At 35.6% G+C, this 21,376-nt stretch overlaps 1 protein-coding gene and 1 pseudogene across 1 annotated transcript in view; both read left to right on the forward strand.

Moving 5' to 3' along the window:
• THSD7A (thrombospondin type 1 domain containing 7A) overlaps window positions 1-21,376 on the forward strand; it is a 743,356-nt gene that overhangs the window by 469,713 nt on the left and 252,267 nt on the right. The window lies entirely within an intron of this gene.
• Window positions 13,665-19,871, forward strand: LOC133097021 (cyclin-dependent kinase 11B-like; annotated as a pseudogene).

A 21,376-nucleotide genomic window follows, 5' to 3' on the forward strand; every position in this document is an offset into this window, starting at 1 on the left:
ATTTGACAATTATATATAAGAATAATATGAATAAATATATATGATTAAGAAAGTTAGTCTTAGTAAAGAAGATACAACAATTAGGTATTTTGCCTACATTTTTCTCAAACATTACACCATACCAGTGGAGCTTTTTAAAGTGAAGAATAGATGGATAACTCCAACAAAGAACAGGACCACAGGTGAAAGACTTGATGATTAAAGTGTTTCATCTTATATCAAATTCAGAAACAATTTTATTGTGTAAGAGGATAAAAAAGTCATTTAGTAAGGCTAAAACAGTCCTATTACAGTAACTAAATGAATTTATCTGAATAAACCTAAGAATCTTGGGGAAGCAGTTCATAGGGCAAATAAAAACAATTTTAGTAGAATTGCTGCTAGAACTTCAAAGCTAAAGATGATAGATTTCCCATGCTTTCTGCTTTCAAACAGACTGAAATCAGTAAGAATGAAAAACATGAATGAAAGTCCATCTTTTATGACAATAGGAAACAATCACAGTCCCAAACCACAATTGATAGAGAAGATTATAGATTAATTTTCAATCTATAAATTAAATAGATCTAATTGAGGGAGGAAAGTTAAAGGGGCATTATGTCTTTATAGCTTTCGTGAGCACTCAAAATCTCTAAGAGTAGCCTGAAACTTCTGAGGGGCCAGGTTAATGGCATGTTTTATGATGGTATGGTCTGTGTTAGTGAAAGGGCTGCTGAAGCCTCCTTGTGTTCTGTTTGAAAGCAGAATGGCATAATAGACAGGACTGAGGGAAACTCACTATGCCATTATTGCCAAGAAAAGACTATTAGTTTGATGGGCTGGGGGATTAAAGTTTTGATGACCAGTGGAAGAGAATTCTAAATCATTACACACACCATGACACAGGGGGCTTCCCTGTGAACCAGTGATTTTCAGCTAGGCTTGAATAGAGTCTTACCCCAGGTGAAGAGTTGTTTTGAAAGTTTCAACAGACAGCTCTTCAAGAAACCAAACATATTAAAGAGAATATGGTCTTCTGAATCAAAACCAGAAGTAATTTTAGTATTCAAAGAAGAGTCAAGAAAATAGAATTTTAAAAGTGATTTGACAGAGCTCAGAAAAGACAAGGAAGAGAATTATAAAACAAGTAAATAAATTCACATTACATGCAACAGTAATTGGAAAATATTCGGTGGTAAGAGGAGTCAGTGAGATGGAGAAGAGTTTAAGAACATCAACTCCAATTTTTTAAAAAGATGATGGGTCTGGAAAGCAGATCACTATATAAAATTCTGGGATTCCTAAAGATAGGACCAGAAAAAGAACAGAAAAAAGAAAAAACAAGATAAAACAAAACCCCCAAAATATAATAGAAGACTTTCCCGAAGTTGGAAGACTTTAATCCACAGATTGAAATTGCACAGGGCCAATATTCTGGTAGAGGAGGCTGAAATAATGTCCTCATGGAAGACCTGATATAGAACAATTTTATAAAGAGAGACAAAGAGACACCAAACCAAAGACCAGGTTAGTACCCAGTTCTGAAACATTAGCAGCATTTCCTTTATAGTCAAAAATGAGACAGGACTGCACATTATCTTCACTGTTAACATTGATCTGTAAGTATTAGTCAATGTAGTTGAAAAGAGAAATGAAAATTGGAAAACAGGTGGAAATATTAAGATTTTTCCAGATGTTATAGAAAACTCAAGATATTCAATTGAAAATATAAACAATAAAATACCTCAATAGGGTGGATGGACACAAAGATAATATCTCAAAATCAATATATTTCCTAGATGCAAACAACAATTAGCTAAACATTATGGACACAAAAAATTAAAATATCCCATTTACAATAGTAAAAATTCTGTTAATAAACCTAATTATAAAACTTCTGCACATAATACCAGACTTTGAAAGTACAAAAGTAAATGTGTACCTATCTAGAACATCTAATAAATATATCAATTGTCCCTACATTGTTACTATAAAATTAACAAGAGAAAAATAAGTAAAAGCCAGGAAAATTCTGAAAAATAAAAGTAGAGAGAAAAGACTAGTGTCACAAGATAATTAAATGCATTTTATTCTTTGAAAAATAATAATTTTATGTTAGCACATGAATAATCAGATCAGAAAAGGGTCTAGAAAAAAGCTGCTCAAAACCCTGCAGTATGGTGCCAATGGTGAAGGAGCATTTCCAAGTTGGGAGAAAAGATATAATTTAATCAATTTGGTTTTGTTTGGAGGGCAATTGCTTTGCCACATAAAGAAGAAGAAGAAGAAGGAAGGGGAAAAAAGAATTGTATCCCTTTTTCAATTGTATACCCAAACAAAGTCCAGGTTCATTTAGTACTTAAAAATGTTTTCTTTTTAAATACTAGAAGAAAGGCTAGAAAGTTAAAGTCTCAAAATAAGGAAGGTATCCTTATGTGACCTATTAGGCCACAGAATGCAGAAAACATACAGGAAAAGATTCATCTATACGATTATATTTATTTGAATAAAGAAAATTTTGCTCAGGAAAAATGTTAACTAATTAAAATCCAAGTAGCAAATGAAGAAAAAATATTTGTGATATGTAAAATTGACAAAGAGCTAGTTTTCTTAATGCATAAAGAACTCCTACACATCATTAGGGAAAAAGTCCAAAATCTAATATAAAAATCAGTATAAGTTTAAGAGAATGAAAAGACAAGCCACACTGGGGAAAACATTTGCAAGACACATTTGATAAAGGGCTATCATCCAAAACATATAAAGAACTCTTAAAACTCAACAGTAAGAAAACAAACTACTGGATTAAAAACTGGACTAGAAACCTTAACAAATACCTCACCAAAGAAGATATACAGATGGCAGATTAAGCATATGAAAAGATGCTCCACATCATATGTCATCAAGTAGATGCAAATTAAAACAACAATATGATACCACTACACACCTATTAGAATGGCCAAAATCCAAAATAACGACAACACCAAAAGCTGGTGAAGATGTAGAGCAGCAGGAACTCTCCTACATTGCTGGTGGGAATGCAGAATGGTACAGCCACTTCGGAAGACAGTTTGGCAGTTTCTTACAAAACTAAACATACTCTTACCATACGATCCAGCAATCATGCTTCAAGAATTTACCCAAAGGAGCTGAAAACTTACGTCCACACAAAAATCTACACATGAATGTCTATAACAGCTTTATTCATAATTGCCAAAACTTAGAGGCAACCAAGATGTCCTTCAGTAGGTGAATGGATAAAGAAACTGTGTTACATTCAGACAATAGAATATTATTCATTGCTTAAAAAGAAATGAGCTATCAAGCCAAGAAAACACATGGAGGAAACTTAAATGCATATTGCTAAGTGAAAGAAGCCAATCTGAAAGGCTGCATACTGCATGATTCCAACTATAATATATGGCATTGTGGAAATGGCAAAACTATGGAGACAATAAGTAGATCTGTGTTGCCAGGGGTTAGATGGAAGGGAAGGATGAATAGGCAGGGCACAGAGGATTTTTAGCGCAGTGAAACTACTCCATATAATACTATGACGGTTGATATATGTCCAAACCCATAGAATGTACAACACCAAGCGTGAGTCATAATATAAATTATGGGCTTTGGGTGATAATGATGTGTCATTGTTGGTTCATCAGTTGTAACAAATGTACCACTCTGGGGGATGATGGTAATGGGTGAGGCTATGCATGTGTCGAGGCAGAGGGTATATGGGAACTGTTTATATTTTCAACTCAATTTTGCTGTGAACTTAAAACTGCCCTAAAAAATAAAGTCTGTTAAAATCAGCAAAGGACAGGATCAGGTCAGAGAAAATATGCTAATCTTCAGTCATAATTAAGAAATATAAAACATTTAAAATCTCATTTTCACCTGTCAAATTAGCAAATAAAAATGTTTGATAGTGTATCAGGGATTACAGCCTCCAGGTTTGGTGATTCACTAAAAGGACTCAGAGGAATCAGCATACAGTTGCATTCATAGGTAAGATTTATTACAGTGAAAGGATGCAAAGCAAAATCAGCCAAGGAAAATGTGCATGGAGAAAAGATGAGAGGAAACCAGAAGCAAGCTTCCAGGGTTCTCTCCCTGAGGAGTTTCGCAGCCTACGCTTAACTCCTCCAGCAAAGAGCTGCAACAACACGGCCAGGCATTGTCTACTTGGGAAAGCTCACTAGAGACTCAGTGCCCCCAAGCTTTTATTGGCAGTTGATCACATAGGCACCCTCAACCTGGCATGTACAAAAATTCCAAACTCCCAGAGGGAAAGCAAGTATTCACCATAAATCACATTGTTTAGACAAACAAATTAGGCACAGAGAGCCACTTTATCATTTAGAGCAGTTTTATCATTTAGAGAAAATTTTATATCAATGTAGGGAACTGTTTACCAGGTAAGTTCCCAGATGCCAGCCAAAGGCCAATCCTGCAAACAGACCTTGTATGGATAGAAGTCTGAGACTTGCTTGCTATTTTATCAACAATAGTATTTAATATTAAAGAAATTGGGGAAAGAGTTGCTCTTATACAGTTTTGGTGGAGGCAAAAATAGGTACAAATATCTGAAAAATAATTTTATAATATGTGTCAAAATTAAAAATACACATTCCTTTGGCAGTGATTTTATTCCTGGAAATTTTTTCTAAAATATATCTGTGTAAATATGTGTACATCTCTCATTGTAGCATGATTTATTACAGAAAAACAATCTAAATCCAACCAATCAAGGACTACTTAAATCACGGTGCTTCCACCTGTGGAATGCCATGTAGTTATTACCAAATGAGATACGTATCTCAGTCAATGCAGGCTGCTATAACAGAGTATCATAGACTAGGTGGCTTATAAACAACAGAAAAAATTTTTTTCTCACAGTTCTGGAGACTGAGAAGTCCAAGATCAAGGCATCAGCAAATCTGGTGTCTGGTAAGGGCCCTCTTCCAGGTTGCAGACTGCTCACTTCTCACTGTATCTTCTCATGGCAGAAAGAGGGGAAGAGAACTCTCTCTAGGGTTCCTTTATAAGTGCACTAATCCCATTCATGAGAGCTTTACCCTCATGATTACCTCTGAAAGGTCCCACCTCCTAATAGCATCACACCGAGGGTTAAGGTTTTCAACATACGAATTTTGGGGGCACACAAACATTCAGTCCATTGCAGTATGTGACTTCTAATTAAACATAAGGGAGTAAAGGTAGTTTTATTTTAATTCACTGCCTTGAAATTAGCCAGAAACACCAATAAAGGAAATAATCACTTCTATTTACAGTAAAAAAAAAAAAAAAAAGAAAGAAGGAAAGAAAGAAAGTATCCACATGAAAAATCCAGATCTAAAGGACGGAGGAATCTAGGACTTGAGGTGGGGAGATTCCTTTAAAGTAATTAGGATCCAATCCAGGAAGATCCATTCAAGAATCTTTTCCTTGGAATATCTCAGTCTTGGGAGGTGGGCGTGGACCATCCACAGAGGCGATGGGGAAGGTCCCTTAGGATCCAGTTCCTCACCCTAGAACCACAGGGGAAGTATAGCTGGAGGAACAGAACATACCTCCCCTCATCTCTTGGCTGAGTTAAGTTGTCAAAAGTGAAGTGGAGAAGAAGGGGATATAGGAGGCAGACATTTCTAGATTGCAGCAAGCATAGCTTTAAGGCCTGTAAGATCTAAGGCTTTGCTGTAAGCCACCCTCACATCTGTAAAGCTTTTAGCTGTCCCAGCTAACCAATTCCTGAAATAAAGACCTGAATATGCATTTCAAGGGCACATGTTTCAGGAAGAACTATGAAATCTGCTATATGTAATATAAGAAGTATTTAGTGGAAGTAGAGCCTACTTTTGAAAATACCTTCCTTTTGAACACCCATTGTTTTGTTGTATTGTCTGACAAAGGCATTAGTTGTAATTATAAATCTAATGGAAGCATTGCCAAAAAGTGTGGAAAATTCAGCCCAGTAAATTCCTGAGGGAATAAGAATTAGAATTTAAAACAGATTTCTGTTGGGTAAGACCAAAAAAAAGTAGCTTTATCCAGCTTCCAGATAACTCCATAAATCAGACATTTTAGGCACAAATACGTAAGGATAAAAAATAACTGGGTCCATGAATATAGTCAGCTCATCTTTGACAAAGAAGCAAAAGCAATACAATGGAGCAATGATAGTCTCTTCAACAAATGGTGCTGGAACAACTGAATATCCACGTGCAAAAAAAAAGAATCTAGACATAGACCTTACACCCTTCACAAAAATTAACTCAGCCTCCAGCAACCAAGATGTCCTTCAGCAGGTGAATGGATAAAGAAACTGTGTTTACATTCAGACAATGAAATATTATTCAGTGCTAAAAAGAAATAAGCTATCAAGCCATGAAAACACATGGAGGAAGCTTAAATGCATATTAGAAAGTGAAAGAAGCCAATCTGAAAAGGCTACATACTGTGTGATTCCAACTACATATGTGACATTCTGTGGAAAAGGCAAAACTATGGAGACAATAAAAAGATCAGTGTTGCCAGGGATTAGATGGGAGGAAGAGATGAATAGGGAAGGTTTTTAGGGCAGTGAAAGTACTGTGTATGATATTATAATGATGGATATATGCCATTGTACTTTCATTCAAACTCAGAATGCACAACCCCAGGAGTGAACCGTAATGTAAACTATGGACTTTGAGTGATTATGATGTGTCAAAGTAGGTTCATCCTTGGTAAAAAATGTACCTTTCTAGTGAGTAATGTTGGTAATGGGAGAGGCTGTGCGTGTGTGAGAGCAGGGAGTATATGGAAAATCTCTGTGCCTTTCTCTCAATTTTGTTGTAAAACTAAAACTGCTCTAAAATAAATCATCTTTTTAAAAAACTGGGAAATACATGAAGAGGAAAATAATCTAGTAACTCCTAGAAATACTGACAAATGGGAGTACTTTTCTCTCATTTTGTTATCAATTTTCTTTTTCTTTTTTTAGTCTCTATATAAATTCAACCTTAGCATTTCAACTAGTAATGAATCATGCTCAGGTGACTTTCTGATTTTTTTTCCTAAACTCATGTTTTTTGACATACCCTCTAAACTTCAAACTTAAATCTGTTGAATAGGAAATTGTATTTCTTCTCAACACAGTCTCTCTCTTTATGCCTGATTCTATTTTACTCTAGGATACTTGTTGTTAACTACTCCATCCTTCTCTTTTAGGCTTGCTCTCTAGAATGGTCATATAAAAGTTCAATATAAAGCCACTGGCTTTACAACAGTCTGAAAACTTCGCTCAGTCAACAAGAGGGGAATTTAAGTAATGGATAATTATGAGAAATAAGTACTCAGTAAGAGTAGGGAAACCTGTGCACTCATGGCTCCACAAAATTGAACAAGTCATTTAAACTTTCTGGGACTCAGTTTTTTTTCACCCATAAACCGTATGTGTGTGTGGCAATGGGCAGTGATGAGCGAAAGAAGGAGGGATCTTAAAAATTCTCCAAAGGCCTTCCAAGTTTTGTGATTCCAATGAACCTTGAACCAAAACCATACCTAAAATTGTCACATATATAAAAAGTCATATATATTTTTCTTGGCAGAAAGTTAATTTTCAGTTCATTGTGAAACATGGAAATGAATGTATATGCAGTGCCTGTAGAATAGGACAGCTCTCCTGGTCTTGAAAGTAACTGCAAGATTTTTCCTCAGTTGATGTGCTACATGGTTCCTGAGGGCCCATTCCCAGGATACGACTGTGAATCAGTGAAACTGCAAATCTTATCCTGACGTTACCAAAAAGAAGGGAGTAAATTGCCCACTTCTTAAAGTAATATTGACTAGTTTTAGGTTATTCAGAATCCATTTATAAAATTACTACTTCTCATGCATAAATAGCAGGCTTTTAGATTAAAAACTTTCTGTAGTATCCCCGGTGTCGATTTGCCTGCCAGATACTCACCAGCATTTCTCAGGAGCTTGCCTCAGCTGCTTTCTGGCCACATCTGACTAAAGAAGTAGTCAGTATGTCCACATTCTTTTCTAGATAATATATGGCTAACCAGAAAACCTTTACTTTTCTCCAAATGTAGAACTAACTGGGCATATATTATATTTACCCTTAGAGAGTCACTCGCAGACCTTCCAGATCCTGCTTATGTGCCTGGAGGCTGATCTGTGAGCAGCACGTTAATAAGCCTTCCCAATTCTCTTCTTCCTGGTTGGGCTCTACCCACGGGAGGCAGCAGCAGTCTATCAGAAGGTGGGAAGAGAGGGGTGTTGGGGTATTCATTCTGTCTTCCGGGGTCAGCAGTGCCCGAGTTCCTCTAACAAAAGGCTTCAGCCCCTGCCCAGCAGCCCTCTCCTACTGCTCTGCATCTAGCTCAGTGCTGCTAAAATCCTTTTCTTGGTCCCTTTGTCACCTTGGGATGATAAATTTCCCATAGTTGCTAGCCCCAGAGTTCTTCACCATCCCTTGGCGATATAACACTGCCCTTGCTGTTGCTGTTGTTAATAATCCTTTTATTAAACTCTTCTGAATTAACCCATGTGAGTTTGTAATTTGTTTTCTGCTAACCTTGACATATACTAGAGTACAATGTTAGAGCCAGAGAACTACTACTGTGTCATTGCTGGTTTACTTATTAACTTAGTCTTTATTTACCCCCATTCAACTAAGACAGTGCCTAGCCTCCAATAAATGTTTGTCAAAGGATTAAAATTTAAGAGAGTGTTTGGTCTCGGAACTTGAGCCTTTTAGTGAATAATATGGAGTCAAGTAAGACCAATGGGAAAATGGAAATTTCTGTAGATTCTGAAGAAAGTAACCAAAATATGTAAATAACTCGAGAGAGATAAGTCATATTCAACTAAGAGAATATAGAATATATAGAATGTAGAATATAGATATTAGACCATTCAGGTGACATCACTTAGAATATATTTCAATATTATTGTGCCTGGTTAACACCAAACAATTGCTGTTGCATAATTAGATAAAGTATATTTTCTATAGAACATAGAAAATGTACCATTCCTAATATTGTAAACGTATTCCCATAGTTTCTGAGCATTAGCTTATTTAGCTTAATCTTTAGTCCATTTATTAGCATTTTTAGTTATACTGTAAGGGTATTATTTCTGTTTTTACATCTTGAAGCCACTAAGCTACTTAGTCATAACTGTCAATTAATTGGTGTTGATGACAGCAAACTAAAAGGCTAATATTGTCAATATCCACCTATAAACTTATATCAGATTCAAAAATATCAGTGTGACCCTCAGAGTCACTTCCCACATCCTAAGGTACCACTGTCCCATCATGCCTAGGATATCTTCACCTCTCCTACATCTGTCTCTTTTGCCTCCCAGGAGTATTTTTGGTTTAAGTGATGATCCTATCATGGGACAAATAAAAGGAAGTTCTTAGGTAGCTTTTAAAATATGTTTAACTTACAAGAAAGCATTTAGGGCCGGGGCTAATCTTAAGCCACAGTGTAGATATCAATGCCTAATGTTCCTTCACCTAAACTTTAAAGTCCATTCCAACTGCCTCATTTTTTCCTCAGAGCTTTATTAATATCTCCCATTTGACTGTTCTAAGTTTAGCTTTTTTCCTTGAGCTGGTGTGAGAGCATGTTTCCTTGAGAAACTTCCTTGAGCGGACACTTCCTTAAGCAGCCTGGCCACTGACTGGGCAGTGACCTTGCATCTCCTTGGCAGCAATTTTGATCTCATCCATTGTTCTCTTTTATTTGCTGGAATTCTACCAGCTTTATATGGGTAGTACTGAATCTCTGTCTGACTGGAACATAACAAGAAGAATTTCAATGGGAGGAAATACTTTCAAAAGGAAAAAAAATCTACGTGGGATAAGGATTTTAATAAATCATTAATGCATTATTTGTATAACCTAATTAAGAATATGCTCACTCTTAGAATCTACTAATACATTGTGTTAGTAACTTCATGTGTTTTGTTTTATTTCTTCCTTAAAATTGTTGCTTGTATATTGGGCATTATTTTAGGCCTCTTCTCACACTTTCACCTTGCTGTGTTCTTTATTGTTCTAATTTTGTATCATTTTATTATAAGTCGATTATCCAGTTTTTTTCCCCAAAGTTTTTTTGACAGATATTTTTTTCTCTATTTAGTATAGATATGTGGTTATTGATACTACATTTTAAAAGAATGTGATCATGGAAAATTTGTTTGGGTAGTATTTACCAGGATAGCAGTTGAATTGTAAATGAACAAAATAACTGTGCTGTGCTTAATACAAGAAGCCATTGTACTTTGAAGATCTTGGAATGTTGGTACAGTCATGTACAGTGTAGAGAGCTGGAACAAACAAAGCATGTTTTTGATTAAAAAAGTCAATTTTGACTGATACATTTTGGATTTTATATAGGGTTTCACAAAGTTTATCAAAAATGCCGTTCTCTGGCAGGTTCATGTCTATCAGGGATCCTGTATAGTAAAATTTAAAAAGAAATAGGTGAATTAAATTATGGTAGACATTGTGTAGTTTCAGCTCTGTGGAAAGCATTGTTCCTGCACTTGATATCTTTAATTCTATGCATGAGAAACAAGGAGGAAAAAAAAGTGAAAAAAATAAGTAAAATTACTTTAAATTACTCTAACTCCATGTAGACCCAGAAAATTTTTGTCCTTTATGAGTTGTATAATATATAGTTCCTAGTTGGTAACAATACTTGATGGAAAGATAAATCTAAGATAAAATGACTAAAGTTTTCAAGAGAAAGCTGCATCTGTATTGACTAGAATAATTTGATAAGGCAACAGAATTTGACCAAGTTCCCCAAAATGGATTGTATTTACCTACGTGTGGTGTAATGGGAAAAGTGAGCATTCCAAGTCAAACATAATTTTTTTAAAAATCTCAGAATTGAGAATGAGCAGGTTATTTGTAGAGGACAGCGAAGATAGTAAAGCAAAGAAATTTGAAGGTTTTTCCAGTCAGCAGGGACAGAATTATGTTCACAAACAGGAATGGCATGCAGAATGAATTGGAGGGCCCAGATTTTAGAGTATGGGCAGCCAGGGCTTAGGTCATGTTTATAATCTAAGAATGGGGTGAGGAATACCTGGATCAAGGTATCAGTGCTGGGAATATTGAGGTCAAACAGACAATACAGAATCAATTTAGGAGGAAATTTAATCTTGGCAATTTCTGTTGAAAAGTTTGACTGTATCTTTGATCTCTGCTTGCTATGAGCCTCTAATTTCCACAACTGTGACCAATAAATGACAAAACGCTAGGATAGTTGGGTTAGCTAAAATGGAACACTGGCAAGTAGTTGAAAGAGAAAGAAAAGAAGTTGCCTTTCCTATTTTGGTGGTCAGCTACTTCATGGTCCTCAAATAATATATAGACTTTAAACTGGCCATTTTATTTGGGGTCCACTTACATAATAGATCATAGCCAAGCCTGCTGTGGGATGATGCCAAAGCACTGAAGCTGATCCCTGACTGTCCCTGTGGATAAATTTTCATGATGATGATAACTAAGGTTTTCTTCTACTCTTTGTTAGACATGTCCACGTATATCACTTTTGAGCCTTATAATTATGTGTGCTAGCCAAACTCTACACTTCCCAGGCTTTACCCTTTCAAAAAAGAAAAGAAAGGGATGTCAAAGAGGTTTCTTTTTAATAATTGCTTCATTCTACTCACTCCCCACCACCAAGTCTGCCCAAGTCTGCGAAGGGGTGTGGCTTAGCCTTTTTCTTCTAGATTATGAATAAGGAAGAAGGACTCCTAATCAAGGCATAGTAGATTAGTGGGGGGATGGGAATAGGGCCCAACTAGCAGGAGGCAAGAGAGGCTCCCAAGGCACAAAACTTAAGGGTTCACTCACTCCCAGGGAACTGCCAGTGCCTCCTTCAGTTTTGCTCCATAGGCTCTTAGCCTGACTTAGCCTCACCCTGGGTGGGAAGAGCAGTGAGTTGGCCGATGGTCTGAGGACTCACCTGTCCTCTCTTCCAAAGGCTGTTCATCATCTGCATCTATTTATTTATTCAGCAAATATTTAATAAGTCCCTATTATATGTTTAGTCCTTTATTTGAAAAATAAGTTTTTATAGCACTGACCTTGATTATCTCTACCTTCTAACTTAGACGTTCCAAGAATCTGTCAGTATTTTAGGGAGGTGCAAGGAACTGTGAAGTTTGAACAGGTGTAAAATTATGAATTACTTTTTCTTTGAGCCGAAGTGTCTCCCTCTGTGGAAGTCCCTTTGACTCTATTTTTTATTTGTGCCTTTATTCTCTTCTGTAGTTAAGTAGATATACTATCTAAAGCCTTTCTTAGCAGTACCCATGCAATGGCATTTTGGAGACTTTCACTACTCAGTCTAAATTCCATCTGGCTTTTATATTGTTCCTCTATGGTTACTGGTTATTTAACCTAACAAACTCATATAATGTATTCATACTAATACATGGCTCTTCACTTTGTTATTAGAAAGGAATAATGAGGGGAACAATGTTAGGTGTTCAGACAGACTAATAAGAGAGAGAAGATAGATGAGTCTTTGGTGGCCCTTTTAAAGGTAGCACCTTTCTCTTTTGGTTAGTTTGAGAAGAGGATGTAGTGTCCCCATCTGCTAGGTGCTTAGAAACTTAACTCGTATTAGACAAGGAATAGTTTCATGGAAAAAAAAGGAATCATTTTATGCAACTGATGTAATTGACAGAACACCAGCGTCAAACTTAGACTGTCTGGATTTAAGTCAGAATCCTACCATTTATTTTTTAATTCCAAAATGGGGATAACATTCTTGCATTATATATGTGTTAGGATTTTTGTGAGGATATAAAAAAAACTACATGTGTAAAATTGCTGTGTAAATTGACGTGGCTGAGCAAAATGTGAATTTTTATTAATAGTAAAGTATGGCTTTAAAATAATTAGATGGTAAAGATCATTGAAAACAAAAAAAGAAAAGAACACAGCCCTTTCCTTCTTAGGTTCATGAAATCCCTTTCAAAAGGGCAGAGCTGCATTACATAAGAGGAAAGAAATCGATGTCTAATGATTTTGCAAAGTAAAATAAACACCTTTTTTACATCTTTGTATCTTTAATATGATAGGATAAGGCCAATATTAATATGGTAATATTTACTTTGTAAATATACACATTTTACTATGAATATGTTTTTCTGCTAAGCTCACAGAATCTTGGGTTCCACTCACACAATACAGAAGAACTATTTTAAATTCTAGAAGGATCCAAAATATCATTACTAAGATATTATCTTTAGCTACATCCTACTAAGCATAAAATAAAACTATTTTTTGTAAAAGTTATACTATTATGGATAGTTATACTATAAAGGATATTTAAAGATAATCTTTACATGACTTGTGATATTCAACAAATGTTGTATAAATCTGTGATAGCTAATGTCATTGACTATTTTGATATTCAAATAAATCAGAGATTTCCCTGAAGAATTACTGCATCACAGATTTCCATTGAAAAATCATTTATTGACTTAACATTTCTTAACTATTTCTTCCTTAATTGTTTCCTAGCTTATAAGACAGTACATTCAACATAAAGCTAGATGTAAAGAGACTTCATTTATATATTTGTATCGTTAAATGTCAGGGGTTAATGTCTACAGCAACCCTTCCATAGAGACAGAATTCTGTGACTTAGTTCAGAACAATGTGGGGTTTTCTACACAATACAGGTAAATCAAGGAAAGAAAAGTAAGGTAAAACAAATCTGCAATTAAATAATTAAAATATGAAAATGAGGATTGTGTTGGAAATTGTGAAGAAATTGTTACTAAAGGGATGTCATAATTAGAATCATATAAAGTCTATATCTTGGCAGAAAGAAAGGAAGGGGTAATAAAGAGCTAAAAGAAATCAATGGAAGGGTTGAAGTGAATCGAAGCTAGTTTTAATTGAATTTGTCATGATTTGGATGATGCAGTGTTGAGTGAAACACATAGTGGATCATGTCATGTAATGTTAATTTTGACAACTGTAAATCAGACTAGGAAACACTGTGAAATCATCATGAATGATGCATATGCTCTGCTGTGGCATCTTAATTTTAGACTTGCAGATTTGATTTCTGGAACTGTTTGCATTTGAACAACCAAAGCAGAGTGTTGTGAAATAAATCAATTTGAAAAGAAAATATTCCCTAATGTGATTTGTGGAGTTTCTTGGTAAGAGTACACTGGTGACATACTTTTGCATAGCTTCATTCTCTCTCATACTTTCATTATGACGCTGACAGTCTAGAGCCCAGGGGAGCCAGAGGAACAAGTGAAGCTGAGAATAGGTTGGAAGTAGGGGCAGGGGTTGGGAGTAGGTCCTATTTTGTTGGTATGGTCAGAGCTGTATAATCCATAGCGAGCATTTATTGCTTGCCAGGGACATTTGCTGAGAATGGGTGATGGAAAAGTACAGGGTGAATGAACAGTAATGATGAAAAAGGTCTAGTTCTATCTTCTTGAGCCTAAATGAAGTGCCTCAGTTGTGCTAGATTAATTTGCTTTTGATAGTAAGAACATGTTTTATATCATTCATATGCAGTATTTTGTCAAGTAGAATGTGAACTACTTGAGACTGTCTCTTGATTCTTGTTCCCTATCCCTCTACTGTGAGAGGACTTTGAGGAGGTGCTCAGTGCTTGACAGCTACCAGAGGATGAGGGGGTGTAATCATTAACACCTAGTAAATGAAACCCCTGAAACTGCATCCATTGTTCTGCATGGATCGTCTCTACTAGAAATGACCACGTTGGCAACGTCAGTTTTAAAAGTTAGAATTTCAGATATGTCTTATACCTGTAATCTCCTTATATGCATTGCATTTAATATTTCATTAGTATACAAATGCATGATAGTACTTCTATATGTAAATTAAATACATTAATCTAGGACAGAAACCTTAATACCATAGGTATATCATTGATTTAAAAAAAAAAATTTCTGGTAAATTTTGTCCAGAAACTTTTTAAAAGGGAAGATGGGTAAAAAGAAAATTTTAGACTTCTAAAAAATGCTAAAGAAAAATTGCTAATACTACAACATACTTCAGTAAAAAAAAATGATTGTTGAGCACTTATTGGAATTACAGTTTTAAGGTATGTGTAGAAGAAGAAAGGTATGAAGAAAAATAGAATTGTTAATTACTTAGATAACTAGTTTTTATTGAGAAAAATCATCATGTAACTGATCGTATGTTTGTCAACCCCATGGTTTGCTTTTACCAACTTACTCTCTGGATTTGAGAGAGAAGTAAACCGGATGTTCAGAAAGTGTTGCACCAGACTAGAACCTCGCTCTAGGTTAGAGGTGAGTACTACCTGATAGGGGTGTGCAGTGTCAGCAATTTTCACTTATACAAAGGCAGAAATGATGTGATTTGGGCACAAATAGAATATTATAAAGTTGTCACATTATTCTAGGAAGAGAACAGAGTTAAATATTAATTATACAATCAGAAATTCATAAATATTTAAACTGACTCACAAATTAGGATCACTTGATACTCATATTTCCTTGTGCCTTTCTCCATATCCCCTACGGTCTTGAAAGTACAAAGATTGTAAAGAATAAAATTGTTCTCTACTCGTATGGCTATTTTAATTTAAAAGTCTAGATAAAGCACACAAATCATATCAAAATTTATCTTTGAAACTTAGTTGTTAATGCCCAGATATGGTGGCAAAAATCATAGTTTAATCACTTATGAGCATTTGTTGCAGTTGTCAATATTATAAAATTACATTGAAATTTACATCTCAAAGCTTTGAAAATCCAGTACATTTCAGTAACAGTAAATGGAACCAGTTTCTTTTTGTTTCTTATTTGCTTATCATGTTTCCTTGCTGTGTGCCCTCTAGCTCATAAATATTACATAATGTAATTATTTTTTAAAAAATTAGTTTTATTACTCTTCGTACACAATGGAAACAAACTTATTTTTCTGTTTATGTAAATAATATTATCTTTAAACTGAGAACAATATATTAAAATATAAAGAAAAAGTAAAAGCCACCTAGAATCTAACCACCCTGAAATAACCACCATTAATGTTTTGGTGCCTATGCATCACATTATGTATCTATAGTGTATCATGTAATTTTACATAAATTTATTGTTATTCCCTTTCTTGAATCATATTAACACATCAAGCACATCCCGTTCCCCCATGAAGTGTTATGTTAACAAGCTATATTCATATGAACCTGCACATATTGATTATATATATGCATGCAAATGCACAGCTAACTTATTTTGCTCATTTTTTAAAAATAGATCATATTGTACACATTTTTCTGTGTCCTATTTTTTGCTAAATAAAACCTCACAGAAACCCTTCCAATTTATACAGAATAGTTCTAATCCATTGTTTTTAAATTCTTAAGTTCCCTGTTGATGGGGTTAACTTTATTTCTGGTTTATGACTACCAGGAACCAGCCTGCAGTAAATATCCTCATATATATTTCCATGTGAATTGGTATTTTTATTTATATAGGGCATATTCCCAGGTGTAGTATTGCTGGGTCAAATTTTATTTTAAAAGATATTTCTAGATGCTTTCTGAAAAGGTGATAACATCTAACATTTACATTCCCAATGTTTGAGATTACTCTTTTCCTCTCATTCCTCTAAACAAAAGCTCTGAATTATTGCCAGTCTCATGCCTATCAAGTGACATAGCATTATTATTTGAATTTTCATTTCCCTGGGTAGCAAACCTGAGCATTTTATCATTCTCATATGGACTTCTGAGTTTCCTCTTCTGTGCATCTGTGTATATAATAAACAAAAGATATGTATTTTTTCTCTTTTATGTGTTTTGTTCTTACCAGTTTATAGTAACTCATGTTATTTTATGGTAACTAAGTCTTCATAATATTCATTAAATTTTTTTCAAATTCACGAATCTGCTGACTAGCACAAAGTTTAAATTTTTAAAACATCAGATATGTATTTTTTTCTTTTACAGCTTCTACATTTTCAGTTGAGGTTAAGGTGGCCTTCCTAGTTATGGGTTACAAATTTAGTCTCCTAGATTTTCTTGTAAGACATATTGTGTTGTTTTAATTTTAAATTTACATTATTTCTCTCTGGACTTTATTTTGTGTATGTATGTGCAAGATAGGGCTTCCTTTTTTAAATTTTCTTTCCCCTGGACATCTGGCTTTGCTGGCACCATTTTGAAAGGTCCTATCTTCCTCATTTACTTGACCTATCAATACCTCAGATTTTTCAGATTCTAATTCTGGATTCTCTATACTATATGACTGATCTGTTTTTCTTCTCCTGTTCAATAGCATGTACATTTTTCTCTAGGGAATATATAATGTATTTTCCCATATTTGGAATGGCAAGTGTGCTTCTTCCTACTTCTTTTTAATGATTTTCTAGCTATTTTAACACTGAGGTCTTTATATCTAATTACAGGACAAACCATGTTGTGATTTTAACTGGAATAATTTATATTTGAATATAATTATAAACTACCAGCAAGACTATATTATGGTTTTCTGTATCTTCTGCTCTTGTATTGTGTATCATCTTTTAAAATAATACATTATAATTTTTATATCAATTTTGAATATTTCTGGCTGTCTTTATTCCTAAATATTTTATAGGTGATTTTTTTTCTTGCTAATATAAATAGAATTTTTTAAATATTTCCATGTCTAGGTGCTTATTACAAGGGTAAAGCTATTGATTTTTATGTCTTTTTAACTTATATCCATCCACATTGCCAATTCTTTTTTTAATTCCAAAAATGTTTTATTAGAGTCTCTTATGTTTTCATAGTATACAGTGGTAGCATTAACAAAAGAAATTCCTCTCTCATCTTTTCCAGTGTTTATGTCAGTTATTTCATTTGCATGATGTTTTTGCTTGGGTGAACAAAGCAGTTTCAACTATAACAGTGATCAATAAAAATTTGTTCCCTGGGGGCTTTATTTAAGTTCACTGAAATAATTATTTTTAATTATTTAGTACAGAAGAAGAAAATATGTGAACTAAATCAAGGCATTAACTAGTAATATGGTATTTCAGTTCTCTTATCTTCAGAAGTTCTGCAAATAGGAAACCTCAAATTTATTCTGTGCTTTAGATTGAAATTAGTATACTATGATAAAAATAATTAGAGATGAAAAGCCTTGTAACATTGACTGTGTTACACAGTCTATGTAAATTGAATCCTGTCTAAGGAAGTGCACAGTGTTACTAGTTAAGAGTTCATGTTCCAGTAATTCCCACTGGAGCCCGGAGCTAGCAGTGAGACCTATGGTCTTCAAATACAGTAATACGCGTTCTACCTCTCTGATTGCTAATTGAAGACAGACTCTTGATAATGGCAGTTTTTCAATTAACTCTAGATCTTAAATAGCCTATTACTTAAAGAAGAGTAGTTAAGTATTGAAACAAAACATTGTGGTTAATTTACCTTTATCCTAGTTCACTTCCGAATTAGACCAGACATTAACATCTAACAAAAGGTAAGTTTAATGTAACAACGAAGGAATTGGTGATTGTTGATAATCTATGATAAATAGAATGCTAAGTAGTGTGAACTTTTAATGTCATTTGCCAACCATAAAAGTGTTAGAAATTTATTTCAGGTCTCTTTTAGCATTCATATAATGTAGTTATAATCTGTCTACTTCCAATAAGGATTTGGGGGTGGTTTACAATAATAAAGCAAAATGAATTAACAAATGAATGAATGATATATACATATATACATATGTAAATGCAATTAGTGAAAGAGGAAGGGAAGGAAGATATTATATGAAGTTTTAAAATCACGTTTGTAGATTAGCTATAGCAATTGGAAACAGGAGTTAGATCCATATACCTGGGCAACTAGTAGAAAGAAATGAAGCATGATTCTTATTTAATATGTGTCTGTGTACGTGTGTGTGTTGTGTGTATACTGGTTTCCTCTGTCAGCTGCTGGTGAATTTTGGAGCGCAAGTTTATATAACAGTTGTATAAAGCAGTTCAAGAGGGGTCAAAATACTATGGACCAGGTAGAATGTTTCGTTTGGCTAGAGGAAATCTTGGGTTCCATAGAATGTCTTGCTTGGATATATCTGCTTGAACTGCTTGCAATTATTTTGCAAAGCACTGATACACCGTCACTGTCAGTTCTAAAGATATTGCTTATGTTATCTATTCAGCAACTTTTTTTCTGAGTCTCCTTGAAGAATAAGATGATGATTACCTTTAAAAAATAAAAACATTTAGCCCGCCCTGGGCGTGCCGACCCGCCAGCCCCCTGAGTGCTTCCTGACCCCCAGGAGTACTCCACGGCCGTGGGCATGTGGTCGGTGGGCTGCATCTTTGGGGAGCTTCTGACTCAGAAGCCGCTGTTCCCTGGGAAGTCAGAAATCGATCAGATCAACAAAGTGTTCAAGGACCTGGGGACCCCCAGTGAGAAACTCTTGCCCGCTACAAAGACCTCCCCGCCGCCGTCAAGTAGACGACCTTCACCGAGTACTCGTATAACAACCTTCGCAAGCGCTTCGGGGCTCTGCTTTAAGACCAGGGCTTCGACCTCATGAAAAAGTTTCTGACCTACTTCGCTGGACGGAGGGTCAACGCAAAGGACGGCCTCAAGCATGAGTATTTCCGCGAGACCCCCCTTCCCATAGACCCCTCCATGCTCCCCACGTGGCCCGCCAAGAGGGAACAGCAAAGTGTGAAGCGGGGCACCAGCCCCCAGCCCCCAGTGGGAAGCCTGGGCTACAGCCAGCTGCGCGAGGACGACCTGAAGGAGGCGGGCTTCCACCTCGCGACCACGAACCAGGGGGCCTGGGTCCCGGGCCCAGGCTTCAGCCTCTAGTTCTGAGGCTCAGAGCCGACCCCGGACCCACTCTGTGGAGCGCCGCCCGCCGAGGCCCAGCTGGGACGGCGGCAGATGCTGGAGGCGGCGTTTGGGTCCAGACCCCGGTCGTGCCCTGACCGGGCGTCGCCCCTGCCACGGGGCTGCCATGGACGCGACCTCAAGTCTAAGACTGCTGGTCCCATGGGGTTTTCCACGTTTTCTTTTTATTTTATCTTGGCTTGTAAATTTCTAGAATTAAATCACATTTTTCTTGTTGTGGGAATAAAAAATAAAAATAGAAACATTTAAATGAATGGTGGCGTCAGAGAATAAAAATCAATCTGTGAGAATTCACAACCTTCTTCTGCTCATTTTACTATGTAATATTTTTCCCTTTGCCTATTTTCTCTTAAGATAAAAAAGGAAAGAAGTTGCAGGGTTGTATTCTCTCGAGAAAAGCAATTAGAGCAAAAGAAGAACTAGACTTTTCAGGGCACTGTGGCCTACGGTGAAACAAGACCTTGGGGAGAGCTAAGGAGGGAATGGCCCAAGTGAGAATGAGAGAGCCTTCGGAACCAAGAGGGAAGGGTTGAAATAATTTAACAGTGAGCCACTTCCTGGGATTTAAGTGAATAAGAGAAAACCAGCAATTTAATCACGCTGCTGGGAAACACATTTTATAGACTCCTTTTAATGTGTGAGAGAAGTTGAGAAAAGACTGAATTTCAACTTTGGCTCTGCTTTTTAAAGATCATACTTTGATGAGATAAGGCAATGCTCTCCAAAAATTTATTTCTGCCTCTCTAGGTAGCCTTGGATCAAAACTCTCAGACCATATTGTTGTTTACAGGACATGTGCCTTAATCTGTTACTGGTGTTCCCACATACGTCCTCTGGACTTATAATAAAATTTATAAAATTATAAAATTTATATGTCCAACTTAGTGGGAAGAGAGAGATGAAATCAGAACACCACTCTGAACTAATTCGAAGTGTGTTTTGTGATGATGCATTTTCCTTTTAAAAGCGGAGAAATTGAGAAGTGGGACAACTTCATGAAGGCAGGAGTAGCAAATGCATCAGAAGTTATGGAGACTAGTAGTGATGTTGAAAACGTGCTTATACTGGTGCAGAGATACATATAAAAAGTGGAGTATTAAAAGGTTTTTTCCTAGATTTACTGTGTAGCGCAGGGAATTATATTCAATATCTTGTAATAACCTATAATCTGAAAAAAAGATTTTATCTCTAAAATTTTTGTATATAACAAAGAAAGTATCACAAATCAGTGGAGTAAGGGAAATTTATTCAATAAACAGTACTGTGACATTAGTAATGTATAAGAATTTAGCAACAGAAAATCATTTTTTTTTTTTTTTTAAATTTCTGATTTTTAATTTTATTTTTTTTCAACATCTTTATTGGAGTATAATTGCTCTACAATGGTGCGTTAGCTTCTGCTGTGTAACAAAGTGAATCAGCTATACATATATACATATCCCCATATCCCCTCCCTCTTGTGTCTCCCTCCCACCCTCCATATCCCACCCCTCTAG

This window comes from Eubalaena glacialis, chromosome 8 (genome assembly GCF_028564815.1).
Source record: "Eubalaena glacialis isolate mEubGla1 chromosome 8, mEubGla1.1.hap2.+ XY, whole genome shotgun sequence".
Lineage (NCBI taxonomy): Eukaryota > Metazoa > Chordata > Mammalia > Artiodactyla > Balaenidae > Eubalaena > Eubalaena glacialis.